This window comes from Numida meleagris, chromosome 3, assembly GCF_002078875.1.
Source record: "Numida meleagris isolate 19003 breed g44 Domestic line chromosome 3, NumMel1.0, whole genome shotgun sequence".
In the NCBI taxonomy this organism is placed as follows: Eukaryota; Metazoa; Chordata; class Aves; order Galliformes; family Numididae; genus Numida; species Numida meleagris.
This window is the reverse complement of record NC_034411.1, coordinates 49,758,134-49,781,097: the sequence shown is the minus strand read 5'-3', so window position 1 is coordinate 49,781,097 and position 22,964 is coordinate 49,758,134. Positions and strand designations below refer to the sequence as shown.

Here is a 22,964-nt window from a genome sequence, read left to right as displayed (position 1 = left end):
ACATTTTGGATACAGTTTCAGAAGCAGTGTTTCTTGTGTTACACAGCAGAGTTTATATGCACAACTTTTATATGAGGATGTTACTATCTTTTTTGCACTTTATTATTCAGTTCCAGATTAAGTGGACTTGATCATAAAATCACTGAAAGTTTTCCTAGGTATAGGTTTGTTATTGAGAATGGAGCCTTCTGTTCCTGGTTGCATTATCTGAAATAAGAAGTGTACTTTGAAAAAGGTGAAGAGAGTTGAATAAAATGCATGCTCTGTTTGCTCTTATCTGGTGTTCTAAAGCAGCACACTAAACCCTGGGGAGTTATTACAGCCCGGCAGGGTTTATCATTTTGTGGTGCTTGGGTCAAACAGACATTTGAGCCCAGTGCAACAAAGCAGTTGGAGGATTCTGGCCAGTGTCTATGTAGCCTTCCAAATAAAATAACAGCTGGTCTTGCAAGCACCTGGTCAACAGTAGAAATCTGTTGGAGCCTTAACCTGTCATGTTACCATGTCTTTGCCTCTAAAGAAGGAGCTCCCTGCAGAATGAATCCTGTGTGCATCTTCTTTCCCTTTTACTTGATAACGATAATAAAAACAAACTTTATCACTTTCCAATACTAGTCTGGGACTACTGATCTACAAAGTGGGATATCTTTTGCAGGAGGACCCCACTGTAGGGATGGGAAAGGATTTTGCTGCTTTTATTTTTTTGTTTTACCTCCAGAAGCTCTGTCATTTATTATTAATTTTTTTTGAGGTGGTGATGTTTTCTTTCGATGTAAAAGAAAAAGTTGAGTAGGCTGTCACTAGTAGCCCTGGTAGCAATAGTAGGAGTTGGAGGCCTTGTGAGAGATGTGCATTCTTCCCCTGGTGCTCCCCTGAGGGGAACCAGGCTGCCCTGAGGATAGTGGGGCTGTGGGTGGATTCAATACATCATACCCTCAGTAGAAATTGCATATTCATTCCCTTGGAGCTCCAGGGTACATTTTTATCTTCAGTTCTCTTAAAATAAGAACAAAAAAGTCCTGTTGAATACTTTTATCTGATAGGGGAAAAGGGAGGAGAAGAACAAATCTTGATAACTGCACTGTAAAATCTTGGTTTTGGGGTCTATAAAAAAGTGGTACATGGGTGTGCCCCTGTTCGCTTTCACTCCTCCACCTCTGGACCTGGATAACCTTTATTCTGGTACAATGTTACTGTGTTAGATCTGAAAGGTCCCCTGACATCACGTGGCTCCTCAGTGAATGGGATCTGGCCCTTTAGCGTCGTCCTGAATGCCCTATTGAGTGGCTGACAGGAAGCCCTGTAGCGATAACAAAGGAAGAAATGATTCAGCAATAGCCGGAAGCCTCCCTTGAGCTCACATCTGTGCGCCCATCTCCTGCCATGCCAGCTGAGCTGCCTTCACATGAAGGGAAAGGCTCTCATTGTTCTGTGCTTGGTTCTTCTCTTTCTTGTTCTGTTCTAAATGTCACGTTTCCCAAAGACAGCATCAAAACCAAAATAAAACAACTGCTAGGGTGACAGAGTCAGAAAATATTTACTGCTGGCTGCGGCAGAAAATGGATATGTGAAGGCGAAGTGCTGTGTTATAAATGTCAGGGCAATTTCCAAAATTAGTTTAAAGTCCAGGGGATTAGGGTATTGTTTCACAGAGCTGTGACAGACCACTGCTGTCTCCAGGGTGACTCCACTATGGACCTTTAATAGCAAAATCTCAAATCCCTCTTTAGATAAGTAGTTCTGGGTTTGTAACCTTAACAGAAAGGCACCATTCAAGTTTAAAATGTTTTTTTCCTTTTCATTACAATATCCAGTGTACTGAAGTAACCAAGAAAATGTTAGGAAATACTTTTTTTTAGGAAGCAGCAAAGCCAGTCTCTGATGCATGCTTCTTGTCTGAATTGCTGAGTAGCATGCCTGGCGTGACTGTGAAGTTCTGCTGTATTTGAACGACATATATATATACTAGGGCATTTTTATACTTGTCTGCATGAACTCAAAACATCAAATGCTCTGATCTAGATACTGGTACACACTTAATGTACATAAATTTCAGCTTCCCAGCCCTTACTTTCTGCTTTGTAATGTGTAACACAAGTAGCATGAAGGTCACGTATCTTTATTTTAGTGCAATTTATGACATAGAAATGTACAAATCACCTTATGGAGTCAAAACTGTTGTCCACATACTTTGATAGTTCATTTCCTAATCAAAAAACAAGTTTGAGATATTTCTTTGATAAAATCAAAAGGAAAGTACAATTTGTTCATTTAAAGACAGAAGAGTCATCTTTCTGGAACTTAGTTTCTTCAACATTAGGCTCTGAGTAACTCTTACGATTTCTTCTCTTCAGCTGTTTCATTTATCTGGGGTGTCTGTTCTCAATTATGCTATACTGCTGCAGGGTTTCTGAGGGCTTTTAACTCTTAAGATTAATTTACTTTTTATGACAGGGTAGAGGAGCAACAATGTAGAAAGAAGAAAGGGTTGTTTGCTGACATAGCTTTAAGAAGAGGAGTGGAAATTTTCTTAAGGACTTGGAAAAAAAAAAATGGCAGACTGATGCTGCAGCAGAGGAGTGGGGATGCAATCCAGGGTCAGAGCACCGGAGGCCAGCTGGGACACTGCAGATCTCAAACTCATTCTGTCAGGGGAGAGGGTGATGTGGTTATATTTAAAAAGAGGATGCAAGTCCCAATTTTAGGTCTTGTCTTTAGAAATGGGTAGCAGTCACTTGCTGATCCCAGGCTGCATCCACTGTAGGATGGGGCTGTGCAGAGGGAGGGCAACAGTAGAAATCTGTTGGCAATTCTTGGCAAAGTGGCAGTCTCTGCAGATCTTGACAGGATTGGTATAGATTAAACTATAAATGGAAATTAAGTGTTAATCTAGAATTGAAAACTTCATTCATTCATTGAGTTGCTGAGTTTGCAGCAGTGCTATAGAAAGCAATTTTTTTTTGTCCTGGAGAGCAGCTGTGGACTCCAAAAGCACAGGGCACTCCCTGCAGAGCACTCACAGTGGTTTGCTGGGAAGTGCTGCAGAGCCACTTCAGAACTCTCCCTAGTGATTTATGGGGAAAGCATGACTTAGGAACATCAGACCTTAGCTAAGCTGTATGATTATGGCTCTCATCCTGTATATAGAATGTCATTCTCTATGTTATGGAAAGATAGCAATGCAAGAATTGATAAGACTTCAGCGGCATTGAAGAGAGAAGTGATCTGGCATTCAGCTGTTAAAGTGAGATGAGGACGTACAGCACGTTGTCGTGTCTTGGGGACCTTCTGCTGCCTCTCTATAGGCTTTGCAAACTTGAGTCTTCATGGAGCCTTTGCCTCCTCGCTGCCTCCCGTGCGGAGCAGGCCGCGGGCGCTGGAGGGCGGTGCTGGACGTCGGAAAGACAGTCTGCTCGCTGAGATTCAGGCACTCTAGCGGAACAGGCAAACGCAGCCCTGCATGCATACCTTGCATGCCTCACACTTAATTTTCCATGATAAATCCTATTTTCTGCACCCCATTTCTCTCTAGAAACTATCTAGTAAGGCGATACCCATCTCTGTGCTTATGCATACTTTTTTTTTGCATCAATTTTTTTTAGCAGCACGGTGGATGCTGGAAAGAGCCAATCTATTATATTCCATTTGCGGTAGTGCAGCTGGTTGCAGGAAGCTGCGTGTTATGCTTTCTCAGGGGAACATGATTTTTTGCCTTACGTTGATATTTTTCCATGAATTCCAAGTAACTTGAAACTTAAGGCTCTTCTTTGAGTACGTGAAGTGAGATATTGACCAATGGGACAGAGTAAGTGTGTAAATGTCCCATATAAAGGAAATTCTTAATCACTGAAAGTCCATTCTAAAAAAAAAAAAGCAAATATTTATTGAATGTTGCTCTTGACATGAGCCTCTTTGCTGCTTCAGGGTGGAAGAATAGTAAAAAAAAAACCAAAAAACTCCATAAGACTATTTTGTTGCACCCAGCTTTTTTATTTTGTGGCTCTGAGGAGGCTCAAATTCCTCAGAAAGCATCTTGCTATTTATCATCTTCTTGCCAGATTAGTTAAGTGACTTGTTTTCATCACTGCATTTTCTCAGTGACTTTTGTGTCACTGGGAAATGATCTTTTTCTCTTAGCTACTCTTAATGCTCTCTTTCTCTAGAGTTCCCCAGGGAAGCAGATTCCCCAAGCCCTTATTCAGACAAGAAAGCAAAGTGATTACTGAGGGACTTCATTTGTGTTTGTAAAGATGGCTCACGTTGCTAAGAATCGCTGTGATTAAGCCATCTCTGCTGGGACTTCTTACATTGTGATAAATAACATGCCTCACTCCTTTCAGCTTATAAATGCGGTTGTTATTCCAATGTGTAAAAATGGTGCTGTGGAAGAAGTGCATTCCATGTTTCATTTTCTGATGGAGAAGGTAAACACTACTTGTTTATAAGGTGTTAAACTGCAAGAACCAATTGCGAATGTTTTCTTCGGCATAGCTTCAGTGATATCTGGTTCCTATGGCTGGTGGGTAATATTTCCACTTCATACATGGAGAACTGAGGCACAGCAAAGTTTAAATAATAATAATAATGGAAGGCATCCAAGAAGCACATGGCAGAAGCTGGAAGGGAATCAAGTATGCTGAGAACTAGTCATCTGCTTTGTGGACAATGGTTCTCCACTAAATTGGAAGGATTTTCTTTTATTAGTGATGAAGGTCAAGCAATGAGAGAGGTATTTAAGCTCTAATTTAGCCCCAACTAGCTGAAAAAGAATGCAATATCCTGCACTTCCTGAAATGTAAACTTCAAATCTTTTAAAATTTTACTAAAAAATAACTTGATGTAATGAAAGAAGAAAAAGTGAAGATAAAGAAATATTACTGTAATACTACTTTTAACTGATAACTAACCCATTTAGAGAGTGTGTAAGCTCAATAACTCTAGCCTGACAAGACCTATGGAAGGAATACAAGGCTCAGTTCTTATGAGAAGTACTTTAGCCCTACAATTACAGACTCTCATTCTCTATTTCCATATATATAACAGTGTGGTGGTCCCACAGCTACAATGGACACTGAAAGAGAAAGGACCCTATTTACAGGTCAGGTACCCTAAAGCACATGCTTATCAGCAGTCATTCAATAAAGCTTTTGATCCTGGCTGTCACTCTTCTCCTTTGAAGCTACAAGCCAGAGAATGTGCCTTATGATGCTGAAACTGCTTGTGCAAAACATCAAAACTCCCACTTCGGGCATCAAAAAAAAGACTCACTCTGAACTGCAAATAGAAATTCTCTTCTTCCACGATCTGCTTGCTGTCTGATATTGTGCTGGTGGATCACAGCAAGGGTTGTTGTCGTTACATCCCTGATGTGTCCCACTTTTCCTGTCCTTCTCTTGTGACTTGAGGGTAGAGTGTTCCTGAGGGCTGCTAGCCCATGTTCCTTGTAGCCATGCAGGGAACACTTGGGGGCTGACATTCCTGATACTGTATCTCATGTACGCTAGGTTTGTACGCATGATAGCTTGAGCCAGGCTAATCTACCTGCTTGTCTGCACAAAGCAGTCATGTAGAGTCATGTGCTTGCTCAGGGTGTACCTTGATACCTATGCTGCAGGAATGGAGAGCCAGTTTCCAGAAAACAACTTCTACTTGTATGGAGGTGAATATTTTGGTGTTGACAACCTGACTGGAAGATTCTGTGGGGATTCATTTAATGGTTTTGCTTTAAGTGGTGAAAGAATTAGATGCATATAGAAGGAAATGCTTCATTTTAAGACAAAAACGCTCAAGGTTTCTCTTGTACTACTAGCAAGTGTTGTTTTTTTTTCCTGCATCAGTCCTGTAGAAAGTGAGGAAAATATCCCAGTTCTGATGGTTTTCAAAGGCAACTAGCTAATAACCGTGACTGTAAAGAACACATGATGTCTGTGCACTGAGGAAATGCTAAGAAAGCTGAAACGTTGTCTCCTTCTCATTATTGGAATTAAAGTTGAGATGGACTACTTATTATATTTGAGGCTTCCAGCCCTTGCCTGGGAGGAAGGAAGAGAGAAGAGGGGGGAAGAGTTCCACTACTCTAGGAAGTTTCAAGATGATGGCTAAATGTGCCTGTGAAATTCTGTTTCTGAAATGGCAAGAGGATGCCATTTCCAAAACTGTTTGCTTGTACGGCAGGACTTACCTGTGCTGTTATTGTCTACCTACAACATGCCAAGACCAAAGAAATACTTTCAAATGGACTCAGTTTGCAACATAGTTGTTTGGCTGGCTGTGCTCTGGCAACCAGGAAGTGTTCGAATTAACACTGGTACGTCTTGGACAGGAAGGGGAGAGTAGAACTGCTGTGTGGTGTTCTGTGCTGGAAATAGGGTGATGTTTGTGAGTTGCTGACTGGAAAAGTTTGTGATGCTTTCCAAGTCAAATTGAGCTAGAGACCAATTAAAGCTACTTCTGTGGTTACATGAGTTTGCTACTAATGAATTGTTTTTTAAAAAAACATAAGAAGGAGGGCTATTCTGGTCATTTTAGGAGTAACTTATTTACAAGTCCATTATTTTGTTTTCTGTAAGCCTTTATTTTGACAATTAAAATGTAATTGGAAAGTTTCTTCTTAACAGTAATTTTAAAGTGACTTATTTGAATGTTGAGTAAAAAGTTGCACCTTGTCTTCCAAGTGATTAGACCATCATCCATCTCTAATTAAGAAAAACCTCCTGCATATATGCATGGGCTGCTCTGAAAGTAGTGCCTCCCATTTTATTATGTTGGCCCACAAAATCAGAGGCAGATGTTGGTGACATGGCAGTAGAGGTTGAACCTTTCCGACAATATTCCATTACATTTTTTGCCATGTAACAAACAGCAGCAGAGGGGCAGTCTGACAAAATGACATCTGACATGGATGTGTGTATGAAGCAAAGATGTATCAGTGAATTCCTCCATGTGGAAAAACTGGCATCCACTGACATTCATCAACACTGTCTGAATGGTGATGGAGACCAAATAGTGGATGTGAGCATAGTGAAGTGACAGGAGGTGTTTTTCAGCAGTGGTGACAGTGGACCACCTTCACTGGTGTGAATCTTTATGAGCATGGTATCTAGGTTTTTATTTATAGCTGACGAAAATGCACAGCTCATGGTGGTGGCTCTGGAAAAAGTGTTTTGTAGCTGAAAATTTCCTCTATTAAATGGTGTGATCATTGTATCCATTGTAGTTTCCATGGAAATAAATAGGAGGCATTACTTTCAAAGTGACCTGTATGTTTATACATAAGTATAAATTTATAACTGTTTTTGAGCAGCTACTACTGCATAGAATTAGAAGGCAGAATACCAAAGGAGGCAGTTATGAGGCAGGAGGGTGCCAGTGAGACTTCAGTTTTTGAAGAAAACTTATTAGGAGTTTAGGATCTGTTGGACAAAAAGGGTGGAAATTTATGTAGAACACTTGTTTGACTAAGGAAGAAGCTTTTTGTTGAACTATGATTTTGAAAAAGGAGGGGAAAATGGAATGAATGATGAGCCAGCTACTCTTTAGGCATTTAGTGATGAAATTGGGAAGGTAACTGGAAATGAAATGAGTGAGGGACATTAAAGGTGACAATAGAGATATGAAAACGTTGTAGCTAAAGGGAATAAATGTGATTCTTTTTCAGCTTGCAGGGCAGCCTGGGGAAACTGTAGACTAGTTGGCTCAGCACAGGGAGCTCTTGCAGTCTGTTTCCAAATGGGTGGATGACAGGAAACTGGGAGCTGTCAACAGGTTTCAATTTGCCATGGTCAACTCATGCTTGATGAACATGATCACCTTGTATGGTGAAATGAATGGCTACGTGGGTGAGGGGGAAGTAAATAGTTAATCTTTTCATGCCAGTTCCCACAGCCACCTTTGACTATCAGATATGCTGAATGCTCTTTGGGCCACAAGATTCAGAGTCTCACTCTCTGGTGGCTTGAAATAAGCAAAGAAAGCACCTCATGAAATAATACTGGAGCTGATAAGGAAAAATATTTCTTGGTGGCCTGAAAAATTCAGTGTACTCACAGCATGTTTGTGAGTGTTACTGAGTCAGGGAGACTGAACAACAAGCTAAATGGTCCTGAGGAGCCTTTAGAAACCTGTGAACTGGGCCAGCAGAAACCTCATGAAATGTAGCAAGGAGAAGACCAAAGTCCTGCTTCTAGGTTGGCATGACCCCATATGTCTGCCTAGGCTGGGAGTTAAATGGCTGAGTGACAGTCCTGCTGAGAAACTACGGGTTACAGCAGACATCAAGTTGCAAGGGAGCCAGGATGGTGGTCTCTTTGCACATCAGGCAAATCACTAACTGGATTTGCTGATTTTGTGATGTTATTAATACTGCCATAGGAGGACTGCAGCTAGCAATCTGAAGGAAGTTATTAGCTGCTTCTCCTCAGTGCTAGCATGGTCACAGCTCAAACATCGTTTTAGGGACTCCAAGTACAGTAGGATAGGAAGGCAGTAGAGTGGTGGAGATCTACCACAGTGGTCAGGAGCCCAGAACACACCCTGTGGGGAAGTGCAGGGGGAGCTCAGCTGGTTTAATTTTGCAAAGAGGCAACTAAAGAGTAATCTAATACAAGTTTTGGCTACTAAATGTTGTTTTCTTAGTGGTAGGTGGCATTATAAGGGTCAGCTGTCACATATTCTTGCTTGGGAGGCTGTGAAACACTTGTATTATGGGAAAACTTTTGCATACTTGGAAAGTGTTTTGCTAAGACAGTGGTGCAGCATGGAAGAAAGTACTTGGAGAGGCTCTGCAGGCAATACCTGGGTGGTTTTCAAGATTCAGTTAGACAAAGGCATGGCTGATATAATTAACATTGGCAATAGTCTTGGTTTGAGAGGGTAACTGGACTAGAGACGTCCAAAGGCTTTTCTCTGCTTCCAAAAAAATGAAGCAGAAGCCTGTCAGCAGTAGCAATCATCATGTATCAGCTGCTGGTGGCTCTGACCTTGTTTTCATTATCTACCTCTGAAGTGTGCTTTGTATGGTTGTAACAAAGGTGGATTTGGAGTTAGGCTGTTATTACAGGATTGTGGCTTCTGTTGCTTGAGTAGCCCCAGGGATTTCCAAATCTGTTGCTTTTTGTAGACATCTTTGCAATCAGCCTCAGGGAACAGGTGCTGGAGCTGAAGCTGAGCTGTGGGAGGCACTGGGCACAAGGCAAAAGAAAAGCTCCACGAACTTGGTGCTCTGTTTACTTCCGATGCTTGAGAGATTTCTCAGTCTAGGGTAGCTTTAGTCTATCTAGGTTAAGCCCTGGTACCTCTGTAGCTACAGCAACAGCATAAACCACAGAGCTTTTCTGAAATGCGGGGTAAAAATACAGGTGTGTTTCTTGTACGAAGCTGTGAACTTCCTCAGCTATGCTGCAAGAAAAGGGAACATTTTTTTTTTTCAGTAAAAAGGAGTTCAGCTTATTTTTCTTAGCAAAATTAAAGCTTTAACCTCTCTTGCAAGTTCTTCTATTCAAAATCAGCAGAGCCAGACTGCACAGTGTCATGATAGAAAGTGCTCCAGTGATTTTGGGGGGGATGGGGGGGGAAAGGCCTTCTAAATGGTCTAGCATGTCCAAGTCCTACAGCCATACTGGGTCAGCCCAAGGACAAAGAAGATAAAAATACATCTTAAAGCCTTTTCTCCCTGTTTCAGCTTTTAGTATAGCAGTGTTCATTCAGGCCAAAGAATCTACTGGATTTCATCCAGACTTCTCTTGTTCTTAGGGCTGGATTTACTAGAGTTTAAATAACAACAAAATGTGAACTGACTTTGTCAATCTGACTGCTTTTTTGGGCTCAGACCCTTTTGTCCGTTTCTACTCATAGCAAGCAGTCTTTTCCAAGAATGATACAACCACAGATCTGGCAGGCCAGTGTGCTGCCAAAGACAAAGAGTACAGGAGTCATATCCCAGGATGGAAAAACTGCAGGCTTGTGGTCTCTGCTAAAGATCCAGCTGTGGTATTCATTCATGAATGTAACTCTGGTTGCTGGTGGTTTATATGCTCAGAGTGCTGCATCCAGACTCTTTCCCAGAGCAGCCGCTGCCTTGTGAACTGTTAAACAGCCTGATGAGCTAGTAGCATAGCCCTAACATGTTCTGGCCCTGTCCTGTGATCTAGTTTTAAGGAAGCTCAAGGAAGACTCCTAGATGACATTCTGAATTAGAGCTTATTCAGAGGAGAGAAAAAGCAGTTTGCTTCTTACTCAGGTGCCAGTCTAACCACCTAAGGATTACTTGGTGGGATACTCCAGATTCTCCTGCCTGCTGAGACCCTCTAGAGTGACTTTTTTCAAGGGATTCTGGAGAGCTGTTACTTGGCTGTCTCCCTGTGCCTCACATGCTGATGAGAGAAAGCAATGTGATTGTTCTGGGATACTATGAGATGTAAACATGGTGGCCAAATGCTGGGGGGGGAGGGGGGGGGGGGGGGGGGGGGGGGGGGGGGGGGGGGGGGGGGGGGGGGGGGGGGGGGGGGGGGGGGGGGGGGGAGATGTGGAAATGTTCACATCACTAACCTGTGTGAGCTGGGGAGACATTTTCTTTCTGAGCAAATTGTGAGCATCTTATGAGAGTTTGAGTATTACAGCTCCTTTCCCCTCCAACCAGCTGGATAACCTGTTCAGAGCAGAGGCTGTGTTACAAAGGTGGCTCTTGAGGATATTCCAGTATAGGGAAAGATCTCAAATTCCCCTTCTTTGAACCACACTTTTCCAAACCTAATATCCACTCTTTGTCACTGATGTTCTTTCTTCCAGTACTGGTACAGGCTGAAACAATGCAAAAGGAAGTTGTTCATTTGAATGTCCATGTTTTAAGGGTGCTCTGATAGAGTGAATTATGTCCTTTACAGTGTCTGAAACATCCATTAGAAGTAGGGAATTGCTGGAAATTGGCTTGTTAAGGAATACAAAAAGCTTAGCAACTGTTTTTTTTACAACAGTAGATACTTCCTAGTGTGTATTAAAAGGGATAAAATCGAATGGAAAGCAGCACGGGTTGGTGAGACTTCCTCACCATGTGAAATGGTGCCTTGGCAGAGGAGCCAAAGGCTGTAACAGTTTCTTCGACAGAGCTTTATCAGTGTGACTTATTCATGGTCCTTATTCAGTAGCTTGGTGTTCCTTGTCCTGAGAAATCCAGCCCTTGTGTGTCTGTAGGGTAGAATCTGAGGAGACAATTTTGTGGAAGGCACAGAATTTCTATAGGAAATTATTCTATAGGAATACTGTTAGCACTGGGGAGGAGTTAAAAAAATAAAAATAAAAAAAAAATGGAGAGGAACTGAGGGTAGAAAAGGGCTTGTCTTTGGCTGATTTTCCTGGAAAACTGAAAGCTGGAATTTCCAGAGATGCAAACAGAGCTCCTCTTGTTCTGTAGGAGCCCAGGCATGCTGGCTGCTGCTGGTGTGCCCTCACTGGGACCACATATAGGCATTGCTGCTGTGGGTGCGTGGTACTAGCAGGCAGGAGTTGTTCTGAAGTTAAAGGGACATGACAGGTCGGTGACACTTTCCTGCAAGATGGATCAGCAGTGGATTTAACCCTTGTCCTTTTCTCTGGATGCTTTGTCACTACGCTAAGTTATACTAGGAAGGTTAATGTTGTTCTTCTCCATTACTTTATCCCGGTTTTGAGGTCTTTAAGCTAGTATCATTTGCTTGATGTCTACAGTAGAAAAAGTAGGAAAATCGGTGGAAAGGTGTTTTTGTGTTGAAGGTCCAGAAATTTTCTGGGTTCTGAAAAGATTTGGTTAATGTTTTTGACCAGAGTCCTGCACTGTGGATTTTCTTAATAGCAGCAACAACAGTCACAATGTAGTGATATTATCTGGAGATAGCATATTCAGCTGGTGCACAGCTGGGAAATCTCTTGTGCAAGCACTTCCCCCCCCTCCCTAATAACCTGAAAATAAAAAATAAATCCTTGTTCAGTAACTTCCTATTTAAGTAGCTAAGACAGACAGTCACAAAGACAGTGCATATGCAAGTGCAGAAAATTGGTTTGCTTAAGCTCATACTCATCTTTTAGATGGCTAGAGTGATATATATATCCAAGTAATGCTCTGTCCCTTTCCTGTTTATGAGGGTTCTCTATGACACAAGAGTACTATCCCATCAAAACACTACAGCAAGGATCCAGTTGCAAAAGTACTGGTCAAAAAGCTTGTAAAAGCACCATTTCTAACATTCATTTAACACTGAATATGACTGATTAATAGTGAGTTAAGTGATGAGGAACATCTATCCATGGTCAAGGAAAGGGAAGGACTCCTCTATGGGAATATTTGCTGCACAGGAAAGAAAGGGCAAGTTCAAACATGGCTTGCTGCGACAGAAATACCATTGTATATTTATCTTGTATTTACCAGGAGTTGTCTAAAATATGAAACAGTAGAACTGCGTGGGCTCCAAAGCTATGTACAAAACTTCAACAGAAGGCTAAGAAATATTTTTTTTGCCTTTTTAGTAAAGGAAGATTTCTTTCCATTCATTGTCATGTGCTAGTGTGTATTTCAGTTCTTGCCTGCTCTCGCACTAGCTTGAGCAAAATGTTGGAGTGGGGGTTGGTGATCCATGACTGTGGGGCTGCTTGCTCTGGTTTCAGTGCATCAGCAAAGCACTGTTCCCAAGTGTCTTCCCAGCTCCCTCCCCCTCAGTTTGGAAAGAAGTGAATAGCTTCTGTGTTCTGTAAACACAGCAGAAGTCATTAAAAATATACAGTACTAACATTAGCTCCTGCTTTTCAGCCCCTTCTACCTCCATTTGACTCCATATGATTGTGTAACAGCGAGGAAAATGCTGTTTGATCACATCTGTACCAGGAGGAGCTTCTTGGTGTTACTGGCTTAAGGAAGTTATTTTTGTTTCTCTGCCTTTCCAGCAGTACAAACAGCTGCAATAAATTTCTGCTTAGTTTTACCTGAGTGGTCAAAAAAGCCCTCAGCTGTATGTGACTGGATATGACTGTTCTACCCTTGATTAATGTTTCCATATGGTGCTGACCGAGAACTGCCTCTTCCTGCAGTGATTCACTTGACTGCATTAGTGACAAATGTGACTGCAGTGGGATATCTAGCAGCATCTAAACATTTAATGGCACAGACCTGCCCTGTCCCCCACTGGTAGTGTAAATAGGTTTTATTCTGTATTAGTCATGAAAATAATTCATACTCTTTCTAAAATACTTGATGAGCTTTTCCTAGAAAGGTATTCAGTAGCCTCCAAGTAGTACATTAATAAATGGGAGTCAGGTCTGTATAACTGAGCTCTGATTTTTCCCTGGCAGTCACTGACTTCCAGGCTCTGTGCTCAGTTTCCTCAGGGCTGGCATGCAGTGAGGACATCTGTTTCTGTGAATGAGCAGACTGTGCTTGGCCAGTGTGCAGGAGGTGTGTTCTGCCTATGGTACCATGTTTTTCTCAGTGCTTCTGGGAAACATAACTTCTGCGTGTTCAAGGTTGGTGGTCAACAATGTGAAAACATAGGAAGATGTTGCTGCTGTTTAAGTTGTTTTCCCCCCCCGGGTTTGAAGACTAAGTGTCTTATCTGACCTCTTTAAGACCAGGAAGTGTCAAAGTACCAACTTTCCACAACCTGTTTAAAAGTCTCCTATAACTTCACTGGAAATTGAAGTGACAAAGCACACTTAGAAAAAACCATATCCAAAACTGGCAATTAACATTTAAAACCATTTGTTTCAGTGTCTTTACTACCTGATACTTATTACTGTGAGGTTTGTCTTGTTTTTTTTGTGCAGTTGTCAGGATGGCATCCTCCTTCCACTGCAGTCGGTGGTAGAGCACACAGCTGATGTCAGTAAGAGTAGGTTTGGACCGCTATGTCATGCCAATGTCATGTCTGTATGATAACTTCTGCAAACAAACCGGGCCATTCTCCTCTATTTTGTGTTTCTTTGCTGTTCTCTAGAGCTATTTAAAAGGAATGGCTTAGCTTAACTCTTACCTCTTGCCAGATAACATTCATTTTATTTGGCCCCTGTACTTCTTTTACACAAGTCTTGCACTCATCTTGGTCCATCTTAAACGTCTGGATTCCTTGTTAATTCTGTATTTGTTTTGTGACAGACTTCAAATTCAGACCATTACACACTGTTGTCATTAGTTAGACTCATCTCTCTATCTCCTTAATCTTTTTTTAGCATTAAAAGGAATAATAGCATACAGGAGGGGGGGAAAAATGCACTTCATGTAAGCCAAATTTCAACTTTCCCTGATCTAATCTCCCAGTTTGTGATGTCAACAGAAGTCTTGAGGACTAGGAATACATAACAGATTTCACTGGCTGGCTTAAAGTTACCCCACTGAGAAGCAGTGCAGACTCTTCTCACTCTCTGCCAAGTAAATTCTTAAGAACTTAAATAGTCTGAAGAAAGTCAAGGCTTCTACTGAACTGAAGTGAATATGGCCTCTGAACAAGGGGCACAGTGTACAGCTGCCTCCTATGGCAGGGACTGTTAGCATCCTGCCTGCCCAGCATCAAGGGTGCAGCCACATCCCATAATATTGTCACAGCTACCACTCCCCACTGCATAATCTAGACTTGAACTTCATCTGCTCTGGTTACCTGTCTAGTTTCTCCAGATTTGCTCTCTGCCTGAACACCGTGAACTCCTGAAGAGTTTCTTTTCTGTCTTCTCCTCAGGCCATTAAACAAGAACATCTGCATTGCTGCTGTGGGTCCTCTTGGGCACTTGTGTGCTTTAAAGTTTTGAAATGTCTGAGGGAGGGTGAGGAATCTTTTTTTTTTTTTTGAAATTGAATATGCCCCCATTTTTTGAATAACTAAATGAGATTGCAATTCTTAATGTAGAATAGAAACAGTGGTGTTCTGTTTTTTCCTATATTTATATACATTCAACAAAAGAAACACTTTATTTTTAAAATTATATTAATGTATGTTGTCAAAAGAGATACTTTCCATGGATCACTTTTAACATGGTGAAAACCAGATGCAGCCCTGAGGTTGCCTGGACTCAGGTGTTCTGTGGTAAGAGAACAAGGTGGCTTAGTACACCTGTGTACTGTGTTTGTAGAGGAGCATGAAATCTCATGCTCTGGCTGTACAGTTACTGCTGCTCCCTCCCTCTGCTGCTTCTCTGCTTACTACCATACACCAAAATTTTAAAAAAAGTCTGTTTGGGATACAAGACATCAGAAAGTTGTGATCAGGAAAGGGGCCCAAGGAGCATTGTTCCGTCTTCCAAGACTGCCTCTGCTTCTCTCTTCAGGGACTACAGTGCACTGACTGAAGCTAAAGGAGGAGGCAGAGCCCTTCTAATTCTTGCTATATTTGCATCAGGTAAGATGGTCATTTTTGACTTAACCTTTCAATGGGAGCCATCTGTCATCTATTCCCATCATTAGTGGAATGGTGTAATTCACTGTGTGATCCAGACCTGGCTATGACCTTCATGGAGCCATCCAGTGGCAGTACTAATTAATGCCTTGTTGCTGGGACAACACTTTTCCACTATCAACTGAGCTGAGACTACAACTACTGTCACATGAATCACTGAAAAGCCATAATCTGGTAACTAACTGTGGCCTCTAACTACTTAGGCAAGACCTCCAGCCTTGCCACTGAGGATAAATGACATCCTGTTTTCATCTGTCCTCTGGACAGCTCTTAAATTCCCTTAGCAACTCTGGTCTGTAGCACCCACGGGAGAATAGTGCTCCAGGCACTGCTATCTGTCCCTGACATGAACATGAATAATGAGTATGGTTAGGTGCTGACAAGGGGAAAGATGTGTCAGGTCCAAGTGGCAGAAGCTTGTGCTGGACCCTGGAAATGTTTCTTCCTTTTTGGTTCAGTTTTTAGATAAGGGAGAGAAGAAGTGGTGAAGCAGGGCTAGCATCTCTCAAAATTCCTAGGAATGACAGGCTAATGTTCTAATGCATTTAATTCTTCCTCAGTCCATTTGGTGTGGCTGTGCAGTGCAATTATGTGCATGGCCCCGTGGGGAACTGAAGGGGAAATACCAAGGGTGAAGGATTATTTGGGATTGTAGAGGAGGAGAGGAGTGTGTTTCGGCAGGGATCTTTAAAAAAGACAACTTGAACTTTCTGGTTAACTAGGTTTTGTGGCAGGTTAGGGTTCTGGAATCCATGCCCTCACTGCCCCTGGAGGTAAGGTCTGACAATGACCCTTCAGGCAGAGAAGACAAGTTTTCCTTCTATGTGCATGGGTTGAAAGTGTCATAAAATCTTAAATACAGCAGTTTGGTCACTGGTTGTTGAAGTGGGCCAAGTGATATCCACCCCTGTGTTGAATTGTATGTTATATGAGAGGAAAAGAAGAAACGAAGGTGAGTGTTCTCAAGAGATTGGTGGGGTTAAGGGAGCTTTTACCTTTAATTACAGTTTAGTGTCTATCCTCAAGGGCTGATGTGTTCTTTTCACTTTTAGCTATTTTCCTAATGCTTACTGTACTAGATACTCAAGACAGCTCATACCCATTGCTTCAAGGCAAATCCCATTTGACTGGCAAGAACTTCAGTGCATGCACATGCATTCTGAGAGCATGTATTGGCTGCTAGTCTTACGCTGAACTCTGCACCATGTTCATCTTGACCACAGATAGCATAAGAAACTGTTCCTTGTAATAATAACCATAATTAATCTTATTACAGAAGAGAAAGCTGCTAATCTATTCTGAATTTTAAACTAAATCATAGTAACTAGTAGTCCCACTAATTTAATATTTAATACAAAAGCTTCTGAAATTTTGTACTGAGGATATATTTTGTGTTGGTCCTTCTCCAATGTTTGTCTCATTTCACCCTGAGACATCAACTATTTTCCAACAGAAGCCTCAGAATTGTGTTAGGCAATACAGTAATAAGGCAGGAAAATCAAGCAACTGGTTTAAAACTGGAATTCATTGTATCTTTTACAGACAGACTCATGTAAATACTTCCTCACAGTTCAAATAAGGCTAAAAAAAAAAATGCACTTACAGGCTGGGTTCCTAGCACTCAAGCTGTTGGTTTCCAGCTGTGTGACTGGGCTTTACCTTGAGGTACAATTTTCTCTGCTGGTAAAGTAAGATGTGCTAATGGAGTCTCCGAAGCATAAAATCAAAAATCCCAATTGTTTGCAATCTCTGAAACTTGCTTTGCCCTCTTCATAAGAAACCTGTTCTGTGGTCCTGGCAATACTTCAGTTTGTATTTATGATTAATGTTCTTAACTATTTTTTTCTTCTGGTTTCTGTACTTCACTGGAGTTGTGCTTGTCTTTATAGACATTTACAGACTGCTGTATAACATTTAAGAACTTGAAATTAATCAATTTTAGTGAAGGATAAAGTGATCCTATTGGTGTATTGTTTTTCTGAGGTACTGCTGGCAAAGACTATGTAAATGTAGCACAAGACTACTGTTTATGGCAAATAAAACTTCAGCATTTGTCAGCAACATACCCTGTTTTCAATTAAAATAAAAGGATTTTGTGTTTCCGTGAACTGGGTTAATAATTAACAAAAACTATCTGGGAGAAGTAGCTGGGCTGGAGGTACGTGGCAGAAGGCTCCTCAGCAGGAAGCAGGCAACCTTCGGAAGTGTGTTAGCTCTGCAGAGATTTGGACGCCAGATAATTTTTAGCAGTGACTTGTAGTGTAAACCATGTCTATTTTGTTGTTCCTGTCACCAGTATGCTTTAGATTGCCTCTCCAAGAACATAGCTCTGTGTGATAACACCCAGGCCAAAATATGCTATGCAAGCTGTTGTTTCAAATCAGGAAATTCTAGGGAATTCATGGACCGTGGGGGGAGAGCTCTATAAAGCCTTTGTGTTGAACCATGGCTTAACTTTTGTGTTTCTGGGCTTAATTTCCTTCTATTTTACCTTCCTAGCTTACTTTTAACCTAGGTAGCCTGTATAAAAAGGCAAACTAGGATGACCCACAGGTTTTGGGGGCAAACTGAGATAAACCAGTAAGGATCTTTGAGCTACAGTGTGAGCTGAAAAGGAAGGAGGGTGCTCAGACTGATGGCACACTAGTTGAGGGCAAAATATGTGTAATGGATTGTACTGGATTTTCTGGCATCTAACAGATTCTACTTGACCTGCCCCTGCATGTTGCTTTTTGTATTTAAAAACTAACAAAGCTTATGTTCTTAATTATCAAGGGCAGCAGAAAATCTGCAAAAATTTGGGACTAGAAAAGCAAAGCAGATGAAGTCAGTGGGTGGTCTGTGTTCACTGCAACGTCTTCTTGAGTGTCTGGACACTGAATTTATTGTAATCACTTCTGGTTTATAAGCATATACTAGGGTGGGAAGGGAGTGGGGGAAAGAGGAAAGTAACAACTGTTACTTTACTGAGACAATATGTTCCTACACATACTGATTTTAAAAAAGAAAGATGTTTCCAGAAAGGAAACAAGAAATAGTGTATTGTTAGGAATCCTATTTTTTATAATTTTGCATCACAGCCCAACCTCGGTGCTTTTTGTGTCACTGTATTTAATTTCATCCAGAATCTTGCTTTTGTTTCTTACTTAAATGAAACTCATGTTATATTTCTGGTTGCTTCAAAAAATGCTGACCAATTGTAGGTCAGAAGTCAATGGGAATTTCATCTCATTGTTGGTGAGGAGCAGTGGCCTTTCCTTCTCTTTGTTTTCAGAGGAAATGGCTTCATTGCTGCACGCCCTCAGCAGCACAGTGGCCTTCCCAACTGCAGGGATGTCAGTGAGGTGCTGCTATGCTTCTCATGCCCCCAGACAGGTGTTCCTAGTGGATATGCCCTATAATCAATGCAAAACTTTTTTTCCTTCCTTTTAAGGAAGAGCAATGAAACCTTTATTTTTAAAGGAGAGTGGAGAAAGCCATTTTGTATTTAATGTGTATCTCTGTACAGGGCTGCCTTCAGTTTCCCTGCACAGCAAGCACAGTGATGGTCCCTCTGACCCCTCCAGTTCCCAGTGCATGGGATGGGTGTTCTCCAGAAGATTTTTCTCCTGCTCTGTGAGGGGGGTGGGGTGGTACCTGGAGATGCTGTTTGCAAACATTCCTATTTTATTCAACAGCTTGGCCTGTGGGGTCTTGTGTACTGGACACCCCTCCTTGCAAGGCTGGGGCCAGGCCTGGCAGTGCGTTCCCTCCTTGCTGGGCGGGCTGTGGGCAGTGCTGCACTTTGTCACATGCGGCTTGGAATGAAGGGGTGGGAAGGTCTCACAGTGTACAGTGAAAATACAGCCTGAGGGCAGCAGGGCAAGATTTGCTGTGCAAACCCTCGTAACTCCACATTTGCAAACACCTGCTGTACTATATTACTCTCCAGATTATTATGGCCTTCTGCAGAGCTTTCTTAGTGACTTGTTTTGTATTGTTTGGCCACTGGCAGAGCAAGCATTCATCTCGGTGTGGTTATGATTAGAGTATTTTTGCTCTATGGTAGTGGGTAGTGGTTATGCTACTGACAATTCAATCTGACTGCCTTGCAAAAATCATAATATAGGAAGTTCCGAAGATAATATAACTTTGTTTCCTGTTTGTTCCAAAGCAAGAGCCAGGATTTTTTGCTGCATACTCTGTACTCCTCTTTCCTTTTGTTTAGTGGACAAAGCTGAATTGAGTTAACAAATGTGACTACTTCACAGATGGGGGAGGCTTGTTGAAGGCCTGACTTGTTACAGGACCAATTCCATTATTCACTTTCCTCCTGAGATTGTCTCAGGCACGTTAACACACTTTTTAATGTATATTTTTGAATATTGAAGTTCCACTGGTTCATAGCGTGGTGCAAGGCTGCTTTCAGGAGCAGGCAGTGTGATGTCCTTGAAGCTGAGTGATTCTCTCCAGCTGGTGCATGCCCATTAGCAAGTGGCAAAGGCCAAGTCCCAGTTCTGAGACCATGCCTTCTAGGGGGCTAGAATGATGTAGAAGCAGCTTCTGATTGGTTTGTGCTACCTTGCACATGTGCAGAGTTGTGCCTGCAACCTGTGCTTTTGCACATGTGCAGCACAGCAGCATTAGTCCTGCTGCTTTTTGAAAAGCTCTCTGGAAGCATAAGAGAAGGTATCTGCTGTCTGGAGAGCTGATCCATTTCTCCTCTGTTCAAGCAGTGGCAGATGAGGTAGGAGCAATCCATACACTGGATGTAGGAAACAGGCCATTATTTCTGAACAACAGTAGATTTAGTTCTAAATATAGACTTCATTCTTTGTAAAGGTTAAATGCCTATTACCTATTGTTGATAACACAGCATTTCAAGACTCAAATGTTCTTAATCTGTAATGTGAGTGAATTATGTGCTGTGCTTTATGCTATGGACTATATAACAGCTAATTCAATGTGTCCCACAGCTTCTCAGGAGAGAACAAATGGATATGAAGTTTTTATATATAAATCTCGTTGGCCTAGGTGCAAGGAGTTTTTCTTTTTTAAAAAAAAATCTGTACTTTTTATATTATACTATTGCGTGTAAGTGTACCTTCCACAATTTGACTAATGTCTTCTTCCTTGCATAACTTATCTCAGTATTTAGCACTCTTTATATCACCAGAATGATAAAGAAGAGCCTTAAGATGAATGACAACCAAAAAAAGCTATTTGCTGGGCTGCACAGTTTTTCCTGCCTTGCATATTGCCACTGATTATAACAAATTTGGCTGGGCTCAAATAAATATTCAGGATAAGTGCAAAAATTGTGGACTTAGCCTAAGCTATATGTATGTTCTTTTTATGGTAGGTGTTTAGTTAATTGTAGAATTAAGTGACTTTGCTTTCCACTGCTGTGGGCCTCTATTGAATTTGGCACAAGTTCAGACAGCCTGGAAGCATCCAGCCTTTGCTGGATCATAAAGCAAAGACCCTCCCTAGGAACAAAAATGGCCTTTCTACTACTACAGTGAGATTAATGACAGTGTCTGTAGGGTGTTTTTTTCTCCTGTTGTCCTGTAAATCTGACATCTATTAGACTTAACTGCCTTTTAAAGAAAACAAACTCAAACTCAGGCTGCCTGAGCTTTCATGAGGCACCATTCGAGGGGCGGGATTTGGTTCACCTTTCACTGCACTGTGGATTTTTGGGTGGGAGGTGCACACAGGACCAAGCAAACTGGCAGAGCTTCTGGGGTTTGCATTTGCAGGAGAAAGGGGCCACCCATCAGCTGATGCTGCTGATGTGGTGATGGATTAGTGAACAGAGAAAGGTTTGCATTGTGCTAAAAATGGAAGGATTAGCAGCTGCCCTTGTTGGCTTAGGTCAGAGGGAGGGAGAGAACGCTGTATGAGGCAACACACTGGGGCACCAGTCTGTTCTAAATTCACTATTAGCATCCACTGCTGATACTTTTAAGATACTTTAAGAATACTTGTGGTATTCTTAACACTAATCCACAAATCTCTTTGCAAGTATTTAATATCTTAGATCTAATCATAGATAGCTTTAAACTGAGAAACCCACAAGGCTACTAAAATGTGTCATAGTATAGTAGAAAAAGAAATGATTCTGAACTGCTTGCCATTAGCCAATATGCAATATCTCTTAGCAAAACTTCCAGATTTCTTTTAATTTAAGGAAAAAGGGAAAAAAAGCAACCAAACCAAGCCCAAACTTAAGAGCCTAGTTTCTTAACACGGAATTCTTTTGTATTTCTTTAGTCCTACGTAGGTTAAGCTCCTATGATCTCTTCAGAAAACAAGGTTATTTGCTTCACTATGGAACCATGAATTAAATACTTAAGTTGTTTGCTTATAAGGCATAAGACAGCTTGCTCATTTGAAGGACTTTATTTAAAATTGCCACAGGTGCTAGAACACTTTTGAAAGTAGCTTGATATAAAGGAAAACAAACAAAAGAAGCGAAGAATAGCTAAAACATAGAATTGCTGTTTAAAACAGACCCTCTCTTTTGTTTGAGACCAGACCAGACTCCTCATGTTGCCTCCAGGAATTCAGTATGTGGGGTCTGCTTAGTCACATATTTTGAAAAATGACAGAGAAACATTTGAAGACACAAGTAGGAGTAGTTGCAGCTTACTTCTCAGAATCATAATTTGTTGTCTTGTTTCGTACCATGTAACTCTGAAATATTAGGATTTCTGCGTGAAATCAGAGGAAGTGGCATTGTGGGTACACATGGGAGTACTGCTGAAGAAAAATGATGGGAAGAATTAGCTGGTGAGAAAGCTTTTCCATTGCTTGTCCTCTCAGTGTTGCCAGAGATCTTAGGACAGAAGGCAGCAAGGAAGAATTTGGTTAAAGCTCACTTCCAGATTTTTCTTCTTCACCAGGAATGGTAAAGATTTGCTGATGACTCTTTTGAATCCCTGCCAGGACTGAGATTTTATGCATTTTCTTTTACCTTCAGAATTACAATTTTGAAGAGGATTCTTAAGTATTTTGATGGCAATAAATTTTTCAGGAAAGATCAATTCCTTCTTCTGAACATGAGTGGTATCAGTTAGGACTGTTAGGACACTGTGAACAGAAAGAAAACTTTCCTGAATAATTCATAGCTAAACACTTCTCATAGCTGACTTAGGATTCATACACCTATTAATACTTCAGTTTGCATTTGGTATATGCCAGTCCTCCACGTATAATTAGTTTTAGTTAGCAATTCATTTCCCTTGTTTCTGTGGGTCATTCAACAGCAAAAGAGAAGATACCTCTAACTGAAGTTTCCATTTTTCATCAAATGGGTATCTGATCCCCAATATTACTTCAGCATTAATACTGGCAGTGGCTGCCCTCTCTTAATTTATTTCAAATGAAAATCTCTTTATCTCTTAAACGTTACAAACAATGTCTCTTGAGAATAAATACACTTAAAAAAAAATCATGCTGCCTGAAAAGTCAATTTTACTTAAGATCCAAGAGCTGATAAAGCTACAGCGCTAACGGAAGTGCCCTGGTTTTTCTTGTGATATCAGTATTATGTTTGTCTGGGTGGTGTGTTTGTGT

General features: G+C 41.3%; 1 long non-coding RNA gene across 10 annotated transcripts in view; it reads left to right on the top strand.

Moving 5' to 3' along the window:
• The window catches only part of LOC110396010, a 74,247-nt gene that overhangs the window by 13,743 nt on the left and 37,540 nt on the right, over nucleotides 1-22,964 (top strand). For 8 of the 10 annotated variants that reach the window (XR_002436741.1, XR_002436738.1, XR_002436745.1 and 5 more), the window contains one exon: nucleotides 15,277-15,347. The exons of the other annotated variants lie outside the window; for them this stretch is intronic. This is a non-coding gene — a long non-coding RNA (uncharacterized LOC110396010). The remainder of the gene's footprint in view (nucleotides 1-15,276; nucleotides 15,348-22,964) is intronic. 10 annotated transcript variants of the gene reach the window in all.